This window comes from Sander vitreus, chromosome 10, assembly GCF_031162955.1.
Source record: "Sander vitreus isolate 19-12246 chromosome 10, sanVit1, whole genome shotgun sequence".
In the NCBI taxonomy this organism is placed as follows: Eukaryota; Metazoa; Chordata; class Actinopteri; order Perciformes; family Percidae; genus Sander; species Sander vitreus.
The window spans coordinates 1,051,525-1,059,024 of NC_135864.1; the positions used below are offsets into that span (position 1 = coordinate 1,051,525).

The 7,500-nt window shown below is 48.4% G+C and overlaps 1 protein-coding gene across 3 annotated transcripts in view; it reads right to left on the minus strand.

The window, feature by feature from the left end:
* The window catches only part of LOC144524030 (transcription factor COE3), a 200,821-nt gene that overhangs the window by 167,059 nt on the left and 26,262 nt on the right, over positions 1-7,500 (minus strand). The window lies entirely within an intron of this gene.

A 7,500-nucleotide genomic window follows, 5' to 3' on the forward strand; every position in this document is an offset into this window, starting at 1 on the left:
GCCTCCCTAGGGAGGTGTTCCAGGCACGTCCAGCTGGGAGGAGGCCTCGGGGAAGACCCGGGACTAGGTGGAGGGACGTCCAGCTGGGAGGAGGCCTCGGGGGAGACCCAGGACTAGGTGGAGGGACGTCCAGCTGGGAGGAGGCCTCGGGGGAGACCCAGGACTAGGTGGAGGGACGTCCAGCTGGGAGGAGGCCTCGGGGGAGACCCAGGACTAGGTGGAGGGACGTCCAGCTGGGAGGAGGCCTCGGGGGAGACCCAGGACTAGGTGGAGGGACGTCCAGCTGGGAGGAGGCCTCGGGGGAGACCCAGGACTAGGTGGAGGGATTATATCTCTAACCTGGCCTGGGAACGCCTCGGGCATCCCCCAGTTGGAGCTGGTTAATGTGGCCCGGGAAAGTGAAGTTTGGGGTCCCCTGCTGGAGCTGCTACCCCCGCGACCCGACCCCGGATAAGCGGATGAAGATGGATGGATGGACTGCACGAGATCACGTGTTACGTTGCCGACGTTTAATAACAAAAATGTTGCTGACACTTTCCGGTTTGGGAATGTTTCTTCCCACACGGCCGAGGCCCAGGAGACAGCTGCTTGATTGCAAATGTCGTCACAACGCTTTGAACTGTGGGTACTTCCCTTTGGTGAAGTCTGCATCGATGCAGACTCACGGAAAGGACTCGGGAAGTGTGCTGTGTTGTTTAAGGCGGCGTGCTGCGGGGGTCAGTCTGCACTGCTCCGTGCTCTGTAGCTGCAGGGGGGAGGTGGTTATCATGAGTTACTGATAAATACGCGCTATAATTATTATAATAATAGCGCTATCATTTAAGTCGGCAGCATTCAAAATTAGGGGGACAGGGTAGCATTTCTAAAAAATGTTTTTGAATAAATAATAATAAAATAATAGTGAATAAAATCGACAAAAACGTTGAGAAAAGTGTGGAAATAAAACAACAAAATGTTGAAATTTTGACCCAGAAAAACAAGGCATGGTCGACACAAAGGTTAAAGAAATGCTAATAAACCAGAGCAGGATTTCCTCCCATCCAGGAATGCTGTGTGGAGTAGACAGACCCTCCTCAGCAGAGCTGTGGAGGAAGGTCTGGCTACTCTGCTTCTGACTGGCTAGTAGTCCTTACCTAGGTACTGTCAGGACACGCCCTCATACTCTGCTTCTGACTGGCTAGTAGTCCTTACCTAGGTACTGTCAGGGCACGCCCTCATACTCTGCTCCTGACTGGCTAGTAGTCCTTACCTAGGTACTGTCAGGACACGCCCTCATACTCTGCTTCTGACTGGCTAGTAGTCCTTACCTAGCTACTGTCAGGGCACGCCCTCATACTCTGCTTCTGACTGGCTAGTAGTCCTTACCTAGCTACTGTCAGGGCACGCCCTCATACTCTGCTCCTGACTGGCTAGTAGTCCTTACCTAGGTACTGTCAGGACACGCCCTCATACTCTGCTCCTGACTGGCTAGTAGTCCTTACCTAGGTACTGTCAGGACACGCCCTCATACTCTGCTTCTGACTGGCTAGTAGTCCTTACCTAGGTACTGTCAGGGCACGCCCTCATACTCTGCTTCTGACTGGCTAGTAGTCCTTACCTAGGTACTGTCAGGGACACGCCCTCATACTCTGCTTCTGACTGGCTAGTAGTCCTTACCTAGCTACTGTCAGGGCACGCCCTCATACTCTGCTTCTGACTGGCTAGTAGTCCTTACCTAGGTACTGTCAGGACACGCCCTCATACTCTGCTTCTGACTGGCTAGTAGTCCTTACCTAGGTACTGTCAGGGCACGCCCTCATACTCTGCTTCTGACTGGCTAGTAGTCCTTACCTAGGTACAAACGTCTCTGCAGTGCTTTGGTGTCTGATAAACCTGGGTCATATTTCTTCGTCTCACCTGAAACAACGCGCCTGCACCGTGTTGCCTCTTGTGTTCTACAAACGATCGTATGTCACAACTCGGCGCGGTCAAGCTCCAAAATATCACGTTATTATCCTGATCATTTCATGCGACAGCAAGCGAGCCTGTTGTATGAACGGTACTACAGTATTTGACTCAAACAAACGACAAACATATGCAAGAACCCAAATGAAAATCTGTAATTTGCGAGCCACAATGATCGGTGAAGAGTGACGCTTCCCGTCTGACTGCATCTCTTTAAAACTTCCAACTTCCATGACAACAACAACGTCAACGCAGACGACCGCACGTCCTTGTTTAGTCTTTAAAGACTCTTTGGAACCCCTTCAAACTATCTGAAATCATGTGAAGAAACAGAAAACACACAACAGAAGTCCAACCTTCGAGAGACAAAATGATAAAAGTCTTTCTGCTTCGTGTTTGAACGTAAATTTTAAAAAGAAGAAAAGATAGTCATCCTTTAAGGGTCCTATTTTAACAATCTGAGGTCACGGCGTGAAGCGCCTGGTGCAGGTGTGTTTAGGGCGTCCAAATCCACTTTTGCTAGTTTAACGGTGGAGTAAAAAGTTTCCGTGTGCCGGGCGCCTGGTTCTAAAGGGTTGACCTTAGTGTCTTCATTAATCAGAGGTGTGTTTTGGGCGTAACATGCAATCAACCAATCAGAGATCATCTCCCATTCCCTTTAAAAGCCAGGCGCGTTTGGACCTTGGAGCATTGCTGTTATGATGGAGGATCTGCACCGTAATATTTGTATTTGTAATCTTCTGCATGTGTGTGTGCTGCTGTGCGTCCCTGTGTGTGTAACAAGCATAGTGTGCACGTGCTGTGCACGAGCCTAGGAGCATTTTACTAATGCTCTGTTAAAATAACAATGAAATGCTGCGTTATTGACTTTAGACCAGGTTTTTGTTGGTCAATGGTGCCATCACTTCCCACTGCCTCAAGATAGCAATACACCCATGATGCACCTGAACACACCTCCCTGTAAGACCAGCACGCCCAGAATGCACCTGAACACACCTCCCTGTAAGACCAGCACGCCCAGAATGCACCTGAACACACCTCCCTGTAAGACCAGCACGCCCAGAATGCACCTGAACACACCTCCCTGTAAGACCAGAATGCACAGTGCTTTCACCGAGCTTGTGTCAGCAGCTGATTTGTGTGTTAGAGTGGAAAATAAAAACCAACCCTGGCTGATGCGGAGATAAGATGAGATCGACGTTCCTGCAGGAAGCGACCTCGCAGAGTCCGAAGGGGGGGGTAATGCTCAAGAAACAAATATTTTCACATCAATCTCATTTCCCCCCACTCGTTTTGGTTTGCTAAAACACTTTGTGATCAATATGATCACCCGGGCATGGATAAACATTTATTCATGCTTTCAGGGTTGGTTTTTGGGAAGCTTCTCTCCTCTCTCGGCCTCTGCGTTTTCCACCGCTGCTGCTCAGCGCTGGATTCCCCAGACAGCAGATTAATACAGCCGTGACCTTTCCGCACCTCCATTACCGATGCTTAATGCCTCATTTGTAGGCCGGTTTGTTGGAAGCTAAGTCTTCCGACTCGCAGCGCTTTTTGGCCGGGAAAGTCTGCAGAGAGACTCAGGAAGAGGAAGAGGAACAGGGCGGCTCAGGTGTGTGTGTAGGTCAGGTTCGAGTGCGTTTTTTAAAGCTGGGAAAAAAACAAGGCAGCCGAGTGTCAGAAAACACAAGAGTGTTAAAGTAAGAAATAACACCGGGGAGGATTCACACGTCAACACTCTCACTTCCACATATTTGCGATGAGTTCCTGCGAGGGAAAAAAACATCTGTTTTTATACATGTTGCTATTTTTTGCAGCAGGAAAAACATCCTGTACCGGAATACAAAGTATAGAGATAGAGTTTAATAGCTGACGACTCATCGCTTCATCTTTGCAGCTCTACGCTTTATGTAAGATTTAAAGCTAGTATGTAAGGAGGGAAGGAAAGAAGAAAGGAAGGAAAGGAGGCAAGGTTGGGAAGCAAAGGGAAGGAAGGAATAATGGAAGGAAAGTAAAGGAAGAATTAGTAAGGAAAGGAGGGAGGGAAAGAAAGGGAAGGACGTAGGAAAGAGGGAGGGAGAAAAGAAGAAAGCACGTAGGAAAGAGGGAGGAAGGAAAGACGAAAGCAGTATGTAGGAAGGAGGGAGGGAGTAGAGGAAGTACGTAGGAAAGGAGGAAGGGAAGGCAAAGAGATGCAAGGAAGGAAGGAAGGATGGAAGGAAGGAAGTAGGGAAGGAGGAAGAAGAAAGGAGAGTGTAGGTGAAAGGAAGGAGGCGAGGACAGGAGAGTAAGATAAGTAAGAATGTAAAGAGGGATGAAGAAAGGAAGTACGTAGGGAAGGAGGAAGAGGAGGAGAGGATAGTAGGGTGAAAGAAATGAGGCAAGGACAGAGAGAAGATGGAAGGAAGGAAGGAAGTAGGGAAGGAGGAAGAGGAGGAAAGGATAGTAGGGTGAAAGAAATGAGGCAAGGAAGGAGAGAAGATGGAAGAAAGGATGTAGGGAGGAAGGGAAGGAAAGAAGAGGAGGTAAGGAAAGGAGGATGAAAGGAAGGAGGCAAGGATGGGAAGAAAAGGGAAGGAAGGAAAGAAGACGGGAGAAAGAAGGCAGTAGGGAAGTAAGAATGTAAAGGGGGACGAAGAAAGGAAGTACGTAGGGAAGGAGGAAGAGGAGGAGAGGATAGTAGGGCGAAAGAAATGAGGCAAGGACAGAGAGAAGATGGAAGGAAGGAAGTAGGGAAGGAGGAAGGGAAGAAATACAGAGAAGGAAGAAAGGATGAAAGGATTTACCTGTTTGATCATCAATCAATCAGAATAGTTGGAGATTCATTTAATAGTTGACAATCTTTGCAGCTGTAGTCTTTAATGTTTTTTGTTAAGATTATTTTTGGGGTATTTTAGGCCTTTATTGACGGGACAGCTGAAGACATGAAAGGGGAGAGAGAGGGGGGTATGACGTGCAGCACAGGGCCGCAGGTGGGAATCGAACGGCGGCCGCTGCGTCGAGGTTTAAACCTCGACATATGGGCGCCGGGGTAGCTCAGTCGGTAGAGCGGGAGCCTCGACATGGGGCCAGTGTCAGTCGGGAGCGCCCATATGAGGGTTTAAACCTCGACATATGGGCGCCGGGGTAGCTCAGTCGGTAGAGCGGGCGCCCATATGTCGAGGTTTAAACCTCGACATATGGGCGCCGGGGTAGCTCAGTCGGTAGAGCGGGCGCCCATATGTAGAGGTGTACTCCTTGATGCAGCGGCTGCAGGTTGGACTCCCACCTGTGTTGCTTTTTATAACGTTTTTGTCATTTTTTTCACACTTTAGTCGCTCATTTCTAACATTTTCTATGTCTTTTGGCGTTTTTTTCAACATTTTTGTCACTTTCTTCGAGGTTTCTGTCTCTTATTTCCAACGTTTTTGTCGTTTTTGCCAATGGCGCCGGTGCTGTTGTGTGCAGACAGTTTCTCTCAGTGATGTGACAACTCAGCGATTCATCGAATGAATAAAAGATAATCGTTTTAGTCACGTTTCAGAGGCAAAAATGCCAAAACACTTCTCTACTTCCAGATTCTAAATTATGTTTTGGTTTTTTTACATTTAGGATCCCAAACTGAACATCTTTGAGTCATAAACTGTGGAATAAAACAAGATATAAATACGCCACCTCAGACTGTGAGAAATCATAACGAGCACTATTTTCTGACATTTTATAGAGCGAGCGATGGATCGAGAAAATAATCTGCATAACTGTCAGTTGCAGCACGACTATATGAAATATTTAAGTCCAGTTTATTTGCACCACAACACACTCTGAGACCTTCATAAAGACACATTTTAAATATCTAAAACACTGTGGTTATGCTTTCAAAAGAGCTTTTTCTTATCGTCTTCCCTGGTAATCAAACTGAAGGTCCGTTTTAGTTTCACTTCGCTGATTTTTGCGGCTTCCTGTTCAGGAATACTTAATGTAATGTTCATTTTTATAACAACAAATGTGTTAAGTGACAATGTGTTGTTATTCTCCGGTAGACACGGAGCTTTTAAGTGAGTTTCAGCTCACTGATTATCTATCCGGCAGGCTGCAACTTCTGCAGCGTTGTTTCTTCAGAAGAAAAGCTCGGATAACGCCACTGCACGCTAACAAACAGCAGACAGACTCAGTTAGAGACACAGTGGAGCATTTAGCAGCGTTTAAGAGACAGATATTTCCCTCAGGGGTGGGTAGAAACCAAAGAGTAACGGACTGAGATTCATCAGCTGGACACAAACACTAAGGGCTCCTATCCTGCACCCTGCACAGCGTAAAGCCCGACCCAAGTGTCTCTGCTAGTTTAAGACCGACCCAGTTGTCAGTTTCCCGTCCAGCGCCCACGTCGTTTAAACAGCAAATGCACCTGCTCCCATCTGTGGCCCATGGGCGTGCTGGTCTTCCACTCCCCCCTGTAGTCTGAGGTCATTAGGTCAGAGGCTATTAGTGGTTCCTGCACTCATTTAAAACTAGAGGGGACCGATTAACCCCAGCAGTGGCTCCTAGAGGCTGTGGGATGTCTTTCCTCCCTCTGAAGACTCTGCTCGTCAAGCAGGCTTTTAGTTAGTTGAGGGGTCTTGTGTTTAAAGTGCCCATATTATGAAAAAATCACTTTGTCTGGGATTTGGGGAGTTATTTTGTGTCTCTGGTGCTTCCACACACATACACACTTAGAAAACAACCATCCATGCTGTTCTGAGTGAGATACGGTTTCTGAATGTGTCCTGTCTTCAGTCTCTGGGTCAGCTGGTCAACATCTGCTGCTGCTGCTGCTGCTGCTGCTGCTGCTGCTGCTGCTGCTGCTGCTAGCCTTGTCTCTACACATGTATGTTTCCCATAAACATAAACATAAATATATACTGATCTGATTACAGCAAAGACAACGTCGGCAGGATTGACGGAAAAATAGGCTCCAGAATATTTCCTTCTGGATTGACAGGTGCAATACTAGAAACATTTTTTTTAAATGACATTTATGTCAAAACCTCGAGACTTTCAAACATCAACATGTCATTTATTAAATGTATTCGTGTCTAAACGACATATAAACATCTTTTCATATTCTATGTTGTCTGGAGATGCTTCCAACACGCTTGCGTGTGGTGTGAAAAATAGGCGTCGGTCGTATTTCTAGCACGCACGCGTTTTCTTTGTGATGTGAGTGTCACGCAGGCAGTGTGCACGCTCTAACCTGTTAACATGGGAGCCGAAATATAAACGGACACGGCACGCAGCTGAGACGCTCACGCCGCGCAGCCGACACGCTCACACCACGCAGCCGACACGCTCACGCCGCGCAGCCGACACGCTCACGCCGCGCAGCCGACACGCTCACGCCGCGCAGCCGACACGCTCACGCACGCAGCCGACACGCTCACGGCACGCAGCCGACACGCTCACGCCACGCAGCCGACACGCTCACGGCACGCAGCCGACACGCTCACGCCACGCAGCCGACACGCTCACGGCACGCAGCCGACACGCTCACGGCACGAAGCCGACACGCTCACGGCATGCAGCCGACACGCTCACGCCACGCAG